The sequence below is a fragment of the Rattus norvegicus genome, chromosome 10 (genome assembly GCF_036323735.1).
Source record: "Rattus norvegicus strain BN/NHsdMcwi chromosome 10, GRCr8, whole genome shotgun sequence".
In the NCBI taxonomy this organism is placed as follows: domain Eukaryota; kingdom Metazoa; phylum Chordata; class Mammalia; order Rodentia; family Muridae; genus Rattus; species Rattus norvegicus.
In genome coordinates this window covers 66,784,817-66,801,624 of record NC_086028.1, presented here as the reverse complement: position 1 = coordinate 66,801,624, position 16,808 = coordinate 66,784,817, and the positions used below count along the sequence as shown (strand labels likewise).

The 16,808-nt window shown below is 42.8% G+C and overlaps 1 protein-coding gene and 1 long non-coding RNA gene across 3 annotated transcripts in view; one reads left to right on the top strand and one right to left on the bottom strand.

The window, feature by feature from the left end:
• The window catches only part of LOC120095274 (uncharacterized), a 100,431-nt gene extending 95,295 nt beyond the window's left edge, over positions 1–5,136 (bottom strand). Inside the window, exon 1 of one of the 2 annotated variants that reach the window (XR_005490683.2) lies at positions 4,947–5,136. This is a non-coding gene — a long non-coding RNA (uncharacterized LOC120095274). The remainder of the gene's footprint in view (positions 1–4,946) is intronic. The other variant, XR_005490682.2, reaches the window with a different exon arrangement.
• The window catches only part of Asic2 (acid sensing ion channel subunit 2), a 1,069,930-nt gene that overhangs the window by 636,613 nt on the left and 416,509 nt on the right, over positions 1–16,808 (top strand).

The window sequence follows — 16,808 nt, the reverse complement described above, 5'->3', positions numbered from 1 at the left end:
TCATAGTGCATCACACACACACACTTCACGGACTGAAGTCATCACCCAGTCTCATATGTTCTTACTTTAAATATGATTCTCTATCCATATTAGTGTTCAGCAAAAGTTTTCTTCATTGTCTTTCCAATGTGAAACTGGAGTTTGGAAACAAGACAAGAGTTCAACTTTTTACAAAAACCTTTGTATTGATCCTTTGTGAGTTTCACATCCTATACTCAGTTCCTCTCATCTCCCTGTTCCCTCATATCCACCCACCACCCTTGCAACCTCCTGCCAAAAAATAAAAAACACAAACAAATGAACAAAAATAAACAAAGCATAGAAAACATCCCATTGTGGAAGCTGTAGTGTGTCACAGTGTGTCCCACAGTGTACCCTTCTGTCCACACATCTCTACTTGCAAATGTTCATTGCAATGAGTTACAATGCAGTGTAGTTCAAGGCCTTTGTGACACTATCAATATCGGATCCCCATCGGAACTCCTCCGAGTTATTTTGTTGTTGTCCTGTGTCGTGGGGATCCTGCAGTTTTGGATAGGCAGTACTGGTCCTTTCACGTGCCCCAACAGTTCACAGATGGTGTAGGTTTTGGGGGTGAGCCAACTCAAAGCCCTAGAAGTTCTTCAGAACTGCTTGGGCTAGGTCACCCAGTGCCGCCACTGGCAGAAGACAGGGTCAGCTCCTCTGCTGTCATGACCTCAGGGCCTGCTCATCCACCCCGATACCTCCAGGGCCAGTTCCACAGTGCTGTCAAGCCAAGACTTGAGGCTGGCTCCAGTGTAGTCAGGAAACATCTTTGCCATCAGGGACAGCTCTATGTGTTGCCCAGATGAGGTGCAGGACCCATAGAAACTTTTTTTTATAAAGGACTAGATAGTAAACCTTTTAGATTTTGAAAGCCATGTGTCTCTTTCACACCTACGCAGCTCAGTCCTTGCAGCATGGCGACAGCATGGATGTGTAGACAAATGGGTATGGCTGAGTGCCAGTTTAACCAGAATAAATGAGCTAGAGGTAGCCCGCATGCTGCAGCTCGACAATTCCAGATTTAAAAGCTTAGGATAGCATCTTTCTATCAAACCAGCATCTGAGCTAAGGGCCAATCTGGGTGGAGGGAGCTGAGAGGTTGCTTCCTGGGCAAGGGGCACACCCAGGTCACTCCAATTCCCTAGTACTGTGTGATTGCTGACTCATTACCTTCCCTATGACATGGCCAAAGCATTCACATTCGTTCTCCAGTCTGCCCACCACTACGCTGCCCTCATACCCTGTCCACTCCAACCAAAAGAAATCCTGGGATGTTTCATGGAGACAGTGAATGTTAAAAGTGCCATTCAAAGACAAAGTAGACCTGTGTGTTCTCTCTTTTCTAGTAGATTCGGTCCTGGTATATATTGTTGTATCCCTGTCCTGCTCTGCCTCTTTATCATTTCTTGGTCTCCAGCAAGCCTTGAGTTCTCCACTGCTCCCAAATTCACGCCATCCTGGCATCATGTCAGCTCCTGACTCTTTCAAATCATTCAAATATGAAGACACTTTCCTGACAGTTCACATGCTTCACACACAAACACACAGAGAGAGGTGGAAGAGGGATGGCAGGGGGAGGGAAGGGGAGGGAGAGGGAGAGGGAGAGGGAAAGGGAGCCACTGTCACAGGTTTCACAAGACACAGACTTTACAGCCAGTGGGAATCTGATATGGTCAGAGGTGAGAGATAAAGACTCATATCCGGAAGTGAATGTGGGAAATCACCACAGACCAGGGGACCTGCCAGACATATAATCAGGCTAGCCTGGAAATGAGAGACTATCCAGAGAGCTTGGTAAGCTCTTTACACAGCTCTCCTGGACCAGGAGGCCCCTGGGTCAGGGGAAGCATGAAGGGCTCAGGGGAAATAGAAACTGGTACAGACCTGCTAACCACCACAGAGTGTGTAAGCATGGGCTCTGCCCAGGCTGTGGATGACCCATAAGTTAGAAGGGGAGGAGGAACCCTTGGGAGGATAAACCAATGCATAAACACAAGGCTGTTTTAAGAAAGTGAGCAAAGGCATAAGCCACTGCACAGCAGGATGACAATTCCACAGGTTAAATGTAGGTAGATGGACAGAGTCACAAAGGAAGGGAAAGGTCTTGCCATGTAGAGACTTGAATCAATAATTAAAAATCATACACACATGCACACTCACAAAGCTTGCATAAGTATTATTTCACCAATGAGTTCTATTACATTTGAAAAATTGACATCTCTCTTAGATAAACAAGAAATTAAGAAAAAGTGAACAAACCCATATATTTATCGAGATTAGTAATAATTTTAACATCAAAATTAAGATATCACAAGACAGGAAAACTAAGGTCCACTCACTACATTTAATAATTTTGCTGTTAAATTTATTGAAATGCCAGCAAATTGAAAACATCAGTAGGTGGAGAATCCTACCCCTTAATGAAGTTGGATCTGTACCAAGAATGCAAGACAGAGGGGCTGGGGATTTAGCTCAGTGGTAGAGCGCTTACCTAGGAAGCGCAAGGCCCTGGGTTCGGTCCCCAGCTCCGAAAAAAAAGAACCAAAAAAAAAAAAAAGAAAAGAAAAAAGAATGCAAGACAGATTAAGACACACATGCCCATACCAATAAAATAAAGAACAAAATCTATAATGGGCATAGGAAAACAATTCCATAACAATCTACACCATTCATGGAGAAAATTTTAAGATTAGAAATGACAAGAGAGAACATCTTCATGTGGATAAAAGGCATTTGTGAAAACCTATGGTTTATGGACTGGAGAGGTGGCTCACCATAAAGAGCAGTGGTTCCTGTTGCAGAGGTTTGGTTCCTAGGTTGCACACTGTGGCTCAAAATAGTGAGTGATGCCAGTTTCAGGCGACTGGTGTCTTCTTCTGGCCTCTGTGGGCACTGCATGCACATGGTACATTCATGTAGGCATGCACACAAAATAATCAAAAAATAAAGCCTAAGAATAAATTTGAAAGAGGTACAATGCTGACCACTGAGATCTATAGAAAAAGAAAGACAGAGACAGGCAGACAGACACAGAGAGAGAGAGATCCATGAAGGAGCATCTGATCGATGAAAGGGCAGTTGTTCATGGACTACAGTAGTGGATTCAATATTTTCTCTGTTTGGACCTAGAGAGTCAATTCAATCCCAGTTTTTTTAAAAAAAATCATATCAGATTTTTGAAGGAAATTGGGGGCTGACTGTAATGCATTCCAATAGAAATCTAAAATATTCAAGATGAATTTGACAAAATAAATACAGAGTTCGGGGATTTAAACTATTAAACTTACAAACTACAGAACTCACGGGAGTGGGCAGAGTAGTACTGATGTAAGAGGAATGGTTCAACAGACTGAGCTGAGGAGACAAAACTAACCCCTCATGTGTAGTCAATAAATTGAGTTGTTCTCTTCTGGGGACCAAACCTAGGGCTTGCACAGGAGAAGCAAGCAGTCTGCTCTTGAGGAACACTCCCAGTCCCATCAAATAGCTTTGGTCAAAGGCACCAAGTCACTTTAGTGGGGGTGAATGTGATTTGTTTAAATGTTGCAGGGAGCATCGGATATAAATATACCTTAGGGACTGAAAGGAAGTATCTTTTCTAATCTGCTTTTAGATTCATGGCTCAGGAATGTATGGGAGATTAATAAGAGAAAGTGTTCAGATTTGCTTACTGTGAATTTTATGTGACACAGCAATCTTCCAAAGGAAATCAATTCCAAAGGAACAGGACAGCTTTGCTTTCATAGTTAGGTTTAGTAAAGTGTGTACAGCCATGCAGAAGTAGAGCTGTCAAACATGTCTGCTTGATAATAATAAAGGAGGGAACTTAGCAAGGTCTAGTGGTTCTTCTGTGTGTCTCCAAGTCTTCAGAGCTGTGGGTATGCTTTTCCTCTGGGTATTAGCAGAGCTCTGCTGGGGCAGGGATGAGGTGAGTTCGATTCTATACATAGCCTGCTTCCTAGGAGCAGGGTGAGGGAACATGAGAGTGACCATCCTATTTCTATGTTTTCTCAAAAGTGGGCAAGGGCTGGGGCTATTTGAGGGATCATCCAGTGCAACAAGAGCAAAAGCTAAGGCATCACATTTGGTGTTGTATGTCACTGCACTGTCCTGTCCACTCATCAAGGTTAACCTGGGGTGGATCATAGACCTGACACAAGAGCAAAAAGCATAAAAGAGTAAACAGGAAGCCAGCTATAAAACATGCAGTCAAATGATCTAAAGTACTAAAAACTACTTTGATAAGGGGAATACAAAGTGGAAGGAATTAAACTATTGAATTTCATGTCTTACCATAACTCTACTACATCTTGTTAATTGCAAAAATCTTTCTGACTTTGTGCTAGATAAAGGATTTCTTTACAGAACATTTTTAAATGCCTTCCAAAGGCACTAGCAATAAAGTGAAAAGAAGGCGCCAGGTGTCGGTGTGTACCTGTAATCCCAGAACCTCTGAGAGATCGAGGCAGATGCTGGTGGGTTTAGAGCTAGCCCGGGGTTACATTGAGAGATTCTGTCTTAAGGAAAAAGAGTGGAGAGAAGAAGGAAGTGCAATGAAAGAAGGAAAGAGGCCAAGAAGGAAGGAAGGAGGGAGGGAAGGAAGGAGAGAGGGAGGGGAGGAAGGAAGGAGGGAGGGAAGGAAGAAGAAACAAGAAAAGAAAAGATAGATCATAGACAAAGGAGGAAGAACATTTGAATACAAACGTAAGATGTGCCAGTATGAACTAGTAGAAAGACCTTAAAATCCAAGTGTGGAGGACTATAGATCAATTTTAAGAAAATAAATTACCCACTCTTTGAAATGAGTAAGTTAATAGAATAGACATTTCAGCAAAGCTAGAAAAAGAAACAAAAATGGTTAAGAAGTACCCGAAAACACCTTCCATGCTGTTAGTCCTTAACCAAGTCTATTTTGATACCTTAGTGAGTTGTCAATATGTTCCCATGAAGATGACTCTCTTCAGAAAGGCCAAGGGTATTTGGTAGGAACACAAAGTCACTAGAATTCCTCTTTGCTGCCTGTGGGGAGGAAGGAGAGTAGCCACTTTAGAACACAGCTTGGCGCAGCTGCAGAGAATTAAACAGAGCTAGCATGTGACCCAGCGATTCCCAGGTTTCTTGCCAAGAGAGATGCAAAAGTATGTCCACACAAAGGCTTGTATGCAAACGTTTGTTGCAGCATTATTCATAACAGTCAAACTGTAGGAGCAGTCCAAGTTCTCATTAACTAGCCAATAGAACAACAAGATGAGGCATATACAGCCAATGAAATACAACCCAAGGCGGGGGAGAACACTTGGTGGGTAAAATACTACCTTCACACTTATGAAGACCTAATTCCAGATCTCCAGAACTTTCTTTTTTAAACAAAAGATATGATGGCTGCGGGCATAACCCCAGAGCTGGGCAGAGACAAGAGGATTATGAGGGCTTACTGGTCAGCCAGTTTAGCCAAAAGATGGCAAGTCCAAAATTAAATGTAAATCCCTGTCTTGAGGTTATAAAGCAGAGAATGACAGAAGGGAGACACCCACTTTCTAAATTAAAAGTCACTTGCAGGCTTACACACATTTGTACACACAAGAGAGAGAAACAGAGACAAGGAGACACACACAGAGATAGATAGATAGATAGATAGATAGATAGATAGATAGATAGATAGATAGTCCAACATCAGCCACTAGCATCCATGTGTATACACAAGTGTTTACAGGTGTACACACATGTATACATATTGTAGGCATGAGCATCACACACTATTCAGCATAAAAAATTAAACAATAAATTACTAGTGCATGCTATATCCTAGGAGAATAATAGAGAGGAACCAGAACCAAATACTACACAGTATGTGATTCCATTAGCATGCCATTTCCAGAGAAAGTGAATTTATAGAGACAACAAACAAATGAGCGTTTACCTTAGTCTGGGGATAGAAATGCAGGACACCAGTAAATGGCTTCAAGAGACTATTGGAATGTTCTAGAGTGGGGACAGTTATACACTGAACATAGTTGATGCTTAGAGGGGGTGAATTCCACAGCCGGTAAATGACACCCCAAAATCTCTACTTAAAAATAAAGTTGAAAGCCTGCCCAAATGCAGTTCCCTGCTCTTGGCGGCTTTTCCTCTAGCCATCTGCCTTTGTCATGTCTTCTGACTTTTGACCCTCATCCACTCTCCCATCTCTAGAGTTCATTACTCTGTCTTTCTCGAGAGTCCTGAGGCCAGCTGTGGTATGGCTACTGCATGATCCCGTACAGTAGTCTTCAGAGCTCCTTCCCACATATGATAAAATGCCCACCAAACTACAATTCCCTTCATTTCTCTCTGGTTCTTCTTTTGACCTCATGTGACTACAAGTGAGATTCAGTAGCTTCTTAATTTTACCAGGCCCCCAAACCACCCACCTAAAGTTGACTTACTCTACATACTTGTGGGGCTGAAGGGGTGAGGGCTACAAACAGTAATTCCCACTTGCACCCACCTAGCACACTCAGTGCCCCACTCCCAGCATGTTGTTGGGCTTTTCTTGGAATTTATTTTTTGGAAGATAATTTTGTAATTATATTTATGTACAGAAAACTTAAGTGTACATTTAACCCAGTTTAGTGACGAGTTCTTTAGCCTTTGCCTTTTCCAGCTTGGCAATGCGAGCCACAGACTTAGGACCCAGGACGTTACCTCCCCAGTGGCAGCGAATCTCGTCATATCTGTCATTATAATTGGTCCTAATAGCTTCCACCAGCTTAGCCAGAGCACCCTTGTCTTCCGAGTTAACCTGTGTGAAAGCAACAGTGGTACACGTCTTCCTGTGGACCAGGCGCCCCAGCCTGGCCTTTCCCTTGATGATGCAGTAGGGCACTCCCATCTTTCGACAAAGGGCAGGCAGGGAAACCACCAGCTCAATGGGGTCTATATCATGGGCAATCACCACCAGCTGAGCCTTCTTGTTCTCCACTGAGGTGGTGACTGTATTGACCCCTGCTCGGAGGACAGGTGGTCTCTTAGTTGGGACGTCCCCTTTGCCAGCAGCTTTCAGCACGGGCCAGCAGCCTCTGCTTCTTCTCCTGCTTTGTCTCTGGCCTGTACTTGTGGGCAAGCTTAAGCAGCTGAGTCACTGTCAGCCTGTCAAGGGCCTGGGTGAACTGGTTGATGGTAGGAGGTACTTTGAGTCGCTTATAGAAGATAGCTCTTTGCCGCTGCAGCCTGATGTAGCAGGGCCATTTGATGAAGCGCGTGAGATCTCTTTTAGGCTGGATGTCCTGCCCAATGCCGAAGTTCTTAGGCCTTTTCTCAAACAAAGGATTGGCCACCTTTTTGGCCTCTTGTTTCTTGACCACAGTGGGGGCCGGGGCCACCTTCTTCCCCTTGGCCTTCTTTCCTTTGGGCATCTTGCTCAGCTGGAGGAGAGAGAAAGAAGAGGGAATTGTGGGTGATAAGTAAGCGGCCGCAGAGATCTCAAGAACCTTTTCTTGGAATTTTTAATGGATCTTCACCAATGTTATTTCAACTCTATACCCTCTCTTCTTTCTCTCATCCTTTTCTCTCTCTCTCTCTGCCTAGTCTCCTCCCGAGTGGACCTAGATGGACCTATTTACACACATGTAAAATACACACGCACGCACGCACACACACACATTTGTATATATATTTATATCTGTGTCTACATCTATATACCTATAAGTAGATAGATAGATGATAGATAGATAGATAGATAGACAGATAGATAGATAGATAATGTCTGTCTATGTATCCATCACTTCATCTTATAAAAATCAATTTAGCAATATTCCTTGAAGTCTTATGCCTTTTGGTTCCATATGGTTTGCCTTAATATTGCTTTAGTTTCTGTCATCAGTCAGGTTTCTAAATTTAAAGTCACTTGCAGGCATACACACATATATACACACAAGAGAGAGAAACAGAGACAAGGAGACACACAAAGATAGAGATGATAGATAGATAGATAGATAGATAGATAGATAGATAGATAGATAGATAGATAGATAGACAGACAAACAGACTGACCGACTCTAGATGGTGTTTGTTGAAAGAGAATGACTAAAAGGTTGTTGAGAAGACTATCTGGTCCATCTTGAGCAATAAGCAAGCATAAGTGCATTACTCTCTTTCATGGCATAGCTTCCTCCAACTAGCTACAAGAGAAGCCTGCTTCTACTATCATTGAACCTGAAAACACAGAATGTTGTTCATCAGTGCTGCAGCTGTCCTACAAACAGGATAGTGTTGCTCTCTGCCAGAACCACTGCAGGGAATACTTGGAGCTTGATTTCTTTGAGGTGTCTATGAGGTGTCTCTGATGATTGGGCCTAGATCATAGGTCTCTTGCCTCAAGGAAGTCTGGGGAAATGAATGATTGGCTTTCTTGGTATATCTATAGCGATATCTGTATACTTATAGATTAGATAGATAGATGATAGATGATGGGTAGATTGATAGACGGGTCTATGTATCTATCTCTTTATCTTCTAAGCCTCAATTTAGCAGTCTTCCTTGAAGTCTTTACAATGAAAGAGAGTCTCTTCTCAGCAAAATTTGTGCCATAGAGGAAACAAGGGAAACAAATTCAGTTGGTAAGAGGCCACATATGACAAAAGCTGCTTTTATGACAAATCTGAATAAATGAGTATAGGGTATGCTGTGCAGATTTTTTTTTCTTGTTACAATCAAATACTGGCTAGAAAGAATTTAAAGGAGGAAGGGTCTGTTTTGGTCCACAGTTTCCAAGGCTTCAGACCCTACACAGGCACTTCCATTGTTTCCGAGCCACCAAAAGTCAGAATATGAGAGTAGAAGGCTACAAGGGAACAAAGCAGCTTGGCTCATGATGCTCAGAGAGAAAATGCTTGCATAAGCTGCTCCCCCCACCCCACCCTTGCCTCTAACCTAGGGTATGTCACCGCCCACCACCCACTGCCCCTGCCCACATTTAGGAAAACTTATTTCCGTTTATGTTTCTAGACTTCCCCCACAGACGTACTTAGAGGTGTCACTCACTAAACACCTGGATGCCTCTCCATCTGATTAAATTAGTCAGCATTAACCATCACACCTGCATGGTCAGATGGGCTCAATGAAACAATCCAGAAGTTCTGAAGGAACTGGTTTCTTAACTCAGCCTGTCACTTGTTATGTTGAGATTCAAGATTATGAGAAAGAAATGCTGGGAGCTGTGTGGGGGAAGAAGGAAATGATTGATTTGGCTCTTCCCTTTATTCAGTACACTGTGACTCTCCCAACCAGGGCCTTCTTTGTGTAAGTCTGCCTTGTTTGCACAGTCGTGGCTGTAATCGCTGGACAGCCCACACTCCCTCCACCCCAGGAAGCAATTACAGTTCAGTAAACAGATACTCACCATACCCTGCTAACTGCTATTTAAAGAAGCCGTGAAGCTGAGCTCTTCTTTAAAATGAATAATCTGTATGTGTGTGCGTGTGTGATGGAAATACCACAATTATTGTGAAATTTGTTGGGTATAGTTAGAGAAGAATTTGCCTAAAATATGGAGACACTATTATAAATATACATTCGTTTGACATTTTTGTGAGACTTGGTGTGACCCCGAGAAGCTTCTGCTTTGAATAAAGCAGAAATGTCAAACGCAGGAAGGCCTCCATTCTGGGCCAAGTCACATTTTATTGCCCAGCTCATTCTTGGCTGCCTAATAAAAGCCACTAGTTTACCCTCATGACCCAGCCTGTTCACTGGATAATATCTGCAAGTCCACAGGCTGGCGGGAACATGCAGTTTCCTGTCCATGTTAGATCCCAAACCCAGCTTCCAAGGCAGAATTTAAACCTTCAAGTCCTCACGATCAAGTGGTCTGACAGATGTGCACTGCCTGTAAGTTAAAAATAGGAGCTTTCTATTTTAAAATATAAAGTCGCCTAGAACCAATGACGAGCTGGAAAAAATACTCAAGAAAAACATTGTCCTTACCACCCAACTCAAGAAATCAAACTTCACCATTGACCTAAGAAGTCTTTTCCCCAATCCAACTGCAGCCTCCTCTTCCTCCACAGAATAACCCTGCTCTGACATTTCATGGTAGAAAGTACTTGTGTTCCTTCCGGTTGTGCTCATGTGCATATCTGTCGAGGTTATTGTTTATCTTCACCATTTGAAACTGTCGATGTGCAACTGAGGGCATTGCAGGTTACTGTCAGTCCCTTTTTCTTCTTTAGGATTTATCTAAAGATTTAAGAATCTTCTTTACCTCTTTGGGTCTCACCACACACACACACACACACACACACACACACACACACACACACACTCACACACACACACACACACATACACGTATACATTTACATATAAGCATAAAAATAATTATGCTATATGTAGTGCTGTATACACTCCCTAAATCGTATAGCTCATTCTCTCCATTGCCCTATTCTTCCTGTAGATCAAAGCATCTGGGCCAGAGGTCTGCTAGACCCAGGCTGGCCCCTTTGACCAGACCGCAAAGGAGACCACGAGTCTCATAATATGGTGATGACGGGCATGGATGCTGACTACCTTAGTTCAGGAACTTGTTAGATGTTATAAATAAATACCAATGTCCTATACTGATCATTTATTTGTCCTTTGCAGAAGTTGCAATGCTCCTATAAAGAAGCATTTCCCCTAGAATTCACCCAGAATAAATGCATTGTCTGTTCATTTTCTTTTCCAGACTTCAGGGGGATGATGGCCTCCCTATTACTGCCCCAAGCTGTTAAATATACCTGCATTTGTAAAATATGCAGTCATATGTTTTAAGTATGGATTTATAAAATATAAGCACATAATATAATTATGCAAATATCTGCACCATATGAATGATATACATATTTGAATATGTGTATGTATAATTATATGGCTACAGAGATGGCTCAGAAGTTAAGGGAATATGCTGCTCCTTCAGAGGGACTAAGTTCCATTCTTAGCACCCACCAGGCAGTTCATAATCACCTGTCACTCAAGCTCTAAGGGACTCGGTCACCTCTGGCCTCTGTGAGCATCTGCACTCATATGCATATACCCATACATGTATGCATCATTAAAAAATGATAAAAATGAAATTTTGAAAAAATGACATATATTAACATAAAAAAATAATTATGAACACATATTGAAATGCATGAGATCCAATTTTAATCCACTTTAACTGCTTTCGAAACCCCAAATGCACTCATTTCTGGCCAACGAAGCGGCCTCTCCATAGGCACTTGCAACCCTTACTGTAATTCTGATGGCCTTTCACGATCTCTGTGCTGGTCAGTGCTACAAGTGACCACAGCTTATCTTAGACATTTAAATAGCTAGCATATGGCCCGGCCCAATGTGAGTTGCATCTTAAGAAGCTTTATGCCCTCCTGGTGAGACCTTCCAAGGCTACAGTCGGAGAGCTGGGGTTTGCTACTATCTGATTACCTTTGTTTCTAGGCTATTAAATTGGCAGGTCTAGAAAATTCAGATACTACCCTGACATCACTGCCTCCAATCCAGAGTTTGGACTATGGGATCCAAATTCTTCTCCATTTCCCTCCACCCCTTGCTTCCCCCCCCCAAATTCACTTTGTGTTCCTCCATCTCTCCTTGCCTATTACATCACATCTGAATCTCCTTCCTTGCAGCTGTGCATCCTGGTTCCTTGAGCACCCTAGAGATGATAAGATTGGATTGGGAAATTCCTATGAGTAATAATTTCTGTGATCTCCTATTACTCCTTGGCCTCAGACAAACAACACACATGATACTACCATAAATACGATTCTTGAAATGAATAGAACAAAACTTGCAAATGTCTCACCCTTGTATTTATATTTCTAGCCTGCATAGCTGCTGTACACTGTACTCTTATTTTCTCAATTGCATTTGACCGCAGTTGTATAAAACCAAGCATACAGGGAAGACCACCAGTCACTTACATCCTTGTCTCCTTGGCTATTCTACTCATGTATTCTTCAGTGTTCTCAGTGAATCTCCTAAGAATGTACTTCTCAGTCTGATGATGAGGCTCACCTCTGTAACACCAGCTGTCAGGAGGCTGAGGCAGAAGGCTCGCAATGAGGGCAAACTTGGCGACAGAGGAAAATCCTTTCTCTGGAAAAAAAAAACACTAATGCTTTTCTCTGTAAACTCCTTAAAATGTATTTTCTTGATGGGCTGTGACCCTCTGCAACTGTGAGCCACAATGATCTTTTTCCCTCCTATATTACTTTTGTGAGGTACTTCGTCACAGCAATCCAGAAAGTTGCTAATATACATTCAGAGATCTATGTTTCCTTGCTTTTCTGATCCAGTTATCCCTGTTTTGATCAATTTGATACACAGTACACAGCCAGCAGTTTCACATCATATGTGGACATGGATTGGAAATGCCTGGCTAGCCAGTTGGCATCCCTGACCAGGTCTGGCAGGCTTCATGTGTCTGGGAGTTGCTGTGACTTCACTAGTGATGCAAGAAATCCTAGTGTTGACTTTTGCGTTCCCAGTACAGATATCCTGGCTTCTTGTGAGCCATTTTATCCAAAGCTCATTGGAAACCTTACTTCTTCACACTTCATTGACTCACCGGGATATGGAAACAACAGAGAGCGAATGTTTGGGATTAGTCAGTCCTATCAGTCTTGCTGAGTTTGGGGGTTCATGGAGACACCTCAGAAACCAGTTTATTGAGTGTCTGTGGGTTTGAAATCTTTAGTCTCTAGTGCCTCTGTCTTTCTTTAAATGGAGAACTGGTGAAATTCCAAAACCATGTTGCCTGACTCTTTATACAACATTTATTTTGGTTGTTTTGATTTGAATTTCCTGCTATTCTTCATTTTAATCCTGGCTATTATTATATTATGAAGAAGTGACAAAGGTCTGGTTCTCTGGACTCGTGTGAATGTCCACCCACCCATCAATCAGATGAGCTAAAGGAAGGCATCTCCATGAGGGTGGACCACAAGCTCTTCAGATGCCCTGGTCCTGGGTCCTTCACTGCTTCACTTAATTAAATTGTACCATCTTTCCTGCCTTGACTGAAGTCATCTACTAATGACTTCTTTCAGGGGTTCAGTGACATAAAGTAGAACTCTCTAGGAGCTCCTTACATACTTGCTTGCTGGAAATACAGGGCTATTTCTCCCCCTTTCATTCCACCTCTGCATTCCAAGTGCTCAACTCTCAGTTTCCCAGATTTTCAGGTTTTCTGGATTTCCAGATTTCCCACCTGGAATCCCAAGCTTCTTCCATGAAGCTCCTGGCATCATAACACACTTGAATCATAAAGCCTTATGGATACTGTGGATGCAGCCCATAAAAGAAGACACTGGGTGAAGCTAATATGAGATTCTGAAATGTTGAACGCATGGAGTCAGTTTTAATCTGAGGTAGGTGGGAGGCAAGAGAATACTAGCCAGGGGCCAGGTTTAAGATGAGGAGAAAGGAAAACAAAGCCCTGGTTCTGAGAACAAGGTGTGTGCAAATGCAAGGCTAGGCCATGAAGTGGAGTGTTAGCTACTGGGCCACCATTGAACACAGTAAGCATATAATCCAAATACTAAACAAGGCTAGGCAAGAGATACACTTTGCAAATAGTACACTGTACGCATACCTTTTTCCTACCTCTGTATTCCACACCCACTCTTTCACCTCATATTGATGAGAGCCCTCCTTCTTTGCCTAGACAACAAAGTACTTCAGATCTCACCTCCTCCAAGAGACTGTGGGATGAGTGAGATGCCACTCATCTGTCCTCAGGAGTCTCTAAGTCAAGAACACAACACCCTTTCTCATTTCTTTAGCCCATCTGTATTAAGTTAAAAGCTCTTAAACAAGAAAGAAGCCTTACTGAGTTCTGCATCTCCTACACCTAGCATGTTGCTCACACAATGCCTCTAACTGCATCTGTAACCACAGACACCACACAGATGAATGTTAATGCCATCTGGCTACAGGAGGGTCAGTGTTGAGAGAGTCTGGGTGACCTCCTATCAGCATCCATCATCTTCTAGGACTCCCATTCTAATCAATTTAATTATTTTATTGCAGGCATCATAGGGGCAGCAACATACGGGAGCAGAAAAGAGAGAGCCGACCTCCTGAATTATTGTTCAGAGATGGGAACGTCGTCCTATTACTCACAAACATTCGAGGTCAGACAAAGGTTTTCACAGTCAGATGTCATCATTGCTCATAAATTTTCAAGAGAACATTCAGAGACAGGAATGTGGTCTGGATAGAAAACATAATGGTGGGCAAGAGAATAGACGAAGGTCATCCATCTGTGGATAGGGGTATCCTACAGCCCTGTAACCCCAAGGTCAAAGTTACTGTCCTAGAGAGATGCAACCATCATCTGCCTGGGTCTGAAATGCCTTCTGCCTTAGCTAAAGCCAATGAGTTTCCTTCTGGAGGTAATGACCTTGGGGAAGTGTGGAAATCCCACAGTGAGAGGCTAAGGGCACAAGACACTCTTAAGTCTCAGTCCACTGTGACCTTGGACCCAGATCCACACTTTGAATTTTAGGTGTCTCCCTAGACAAAATGTGAATTCTAATGCTGGAAATTGAGTCAATTTGCACCAATCTCCCCTTGTGTTGTGGTGCGTGGCTTCCTTTCAAGTGACTTTGGGTCTTTTCCTCTTTAGCCCAGTATATCCTATTACTGGTTGTGTATTAATGTCATTTAGCACTCAAACTTTACTCCAACCTAATCAGAATCTTTTGTAGTAGGACTTGAGCAACAGGATTTTTTTCATGCTACCTAAAAGGTTACTGATAAGCTTAATGACTTCAAACAATAATCACACTGCCTCAGTTTCTATGGATCTAAAATTAGTATTGCTTTGCATCTATGCACAAGACATCTTGGAAAATTACAGAAAAAAAATGTTATCTGGAGGCTGAAAGATTTTCCAAAATGGTTGTTTTATGTGGCTGTTGGCATGCAAACCCTTGCCACAAAAAACCTACCCATAGATGTGCTTGAGCACCTTGGATTATGAGAGCCAACTAGCTGGAGTAGGTGATTCCACGGGTCGTGGAAGTCCTGCTCCATCATTTGCATATCATCATGACTATACAGGATAAACATATTCAGTGGGAGGGGTGCTGCAAAGTCTTAGATTGACCTCCTTGGGGTCACTCTTAAAGATGGCCACAATACCAAGAGTCTATAAATCGCTCCAAAGTTTGAGAATAAATCAGTGTTGCTGGTATCCCTGGGGATGGGCACCTCAAACGTGAGCCTTTCTAGGACAGTTCTCTTTTGAGAAAATTTCTCTCTCTCTCTCTCTCTCTCTCTCTCTCTCTCTCTCTCTCTCTCTCTCTCTCTCTCTCGGTGTGTGTGTGTGTGTGTGTGTGTGTGTGTGTGTGTGCTCGCGCACATGTACACATGTTCACAAGCAGAGGTCAGAGGACAACTTTCTCCTCTTCTCACAATGTGTGTTCCAGGAATCAAACTCAGGCCTTGAGGCTAGCAGCATTACTCCCTGAGCCATCCCTATTAAGCTCCAGAGCATTTTAGGTGCTGATGGCAAAGGGTGGAACGGGCAAGATTGGTGGAGGGGGCTTTCAGATGCCTGAGTAGGCATGTACCACAACCAGCAAAGACCCTGCAAAACCCTTTTCTCATCTGACTCTGACGCAGGCAAGACTTGTTAGCGTTTATTTTCTTCAAACAAGAGCCAGAATGGCTTTGAGCCTTTGTAACTATAATGAGTGCTCTTCTACATTATTCTTTGTTCTGCTAGCAGATTATTCCCATGGGGTCCATTCTGTGACAGAAAAATAGTTATTCAAGTCTTTTATGCCCCCCTCATAGAGAGGCCTTCAGGTGGTTATTTTTGTCCATGTGTGATTTTGACACTGTTTTTCCATTTCTTACTATCTTATTTTCAGCATAAGCTAAACCTACCACTGTTTGAGACTGAGCAAGGCACTCCCAGGCCTCATGAGATAAAGTCTGGAATCTTCCTTCAGGTCAATGTGCTCAGTCTGATTGTCTCCACCATCGCCCTCCACCCCTGCTTCATGCTCTCCTTTCTCAACATACTCAGGCCACATATGCTTAATTTCAGCTTGCAAAATATCCATCTATTCCCTGCCACAGGGCCTTTGCACAAGCCTTGTCTCAAATAATCTGTACCTACCCTTCAGGCATCAGCTACAAAACAAAACAAAATAAAACAACAACAAACAACAAACTCTCCAAAGAAGTATGTCCTGGTCTCCCATTTGTAAAGGCCTCTCCCACAGAACTGTTCTTTTTCTCACAGCTTTTATTATGAAGTGTAATCGTGAGCTTTATTGTGTGATATTTACTTTCAGTAGACTAGAAGCTCCCCAAGGCCATAGAATACATCATATGCTGTGCTTTTTGCCTACACCTGGAACCTAACAGAGCATGGGCTACCCAGTAGACGCTGACAAGATGTTTGTCATATGAATGGCTGTAAATAGAAAAACCAAACCCAGAAGTATTTAAAGATGTACTCAAGGTCATCCATGCATGTAGCAAGATTCCTACCTGAAACACAATAACAAATATATTCCATTCAGAGTCATCTTCTTAAGCTGTGCATAGTGATGCAGTCCTGTAGTACTAGCAGTTGGGAGGTAGAGACCCGAGGATCAGGACTTCCAGGTCATGCTTAACTACACTGAGTTTGAGTCTAGTGTGGGCTACATGAAACTGAGTCTCAAATAGTAAGGGAGGGCTGGAGTCGTGGTTCATCAGTTAAGAGCACTGGCTACTCTTCTAGAAGATCCAAGTTCGAGTTC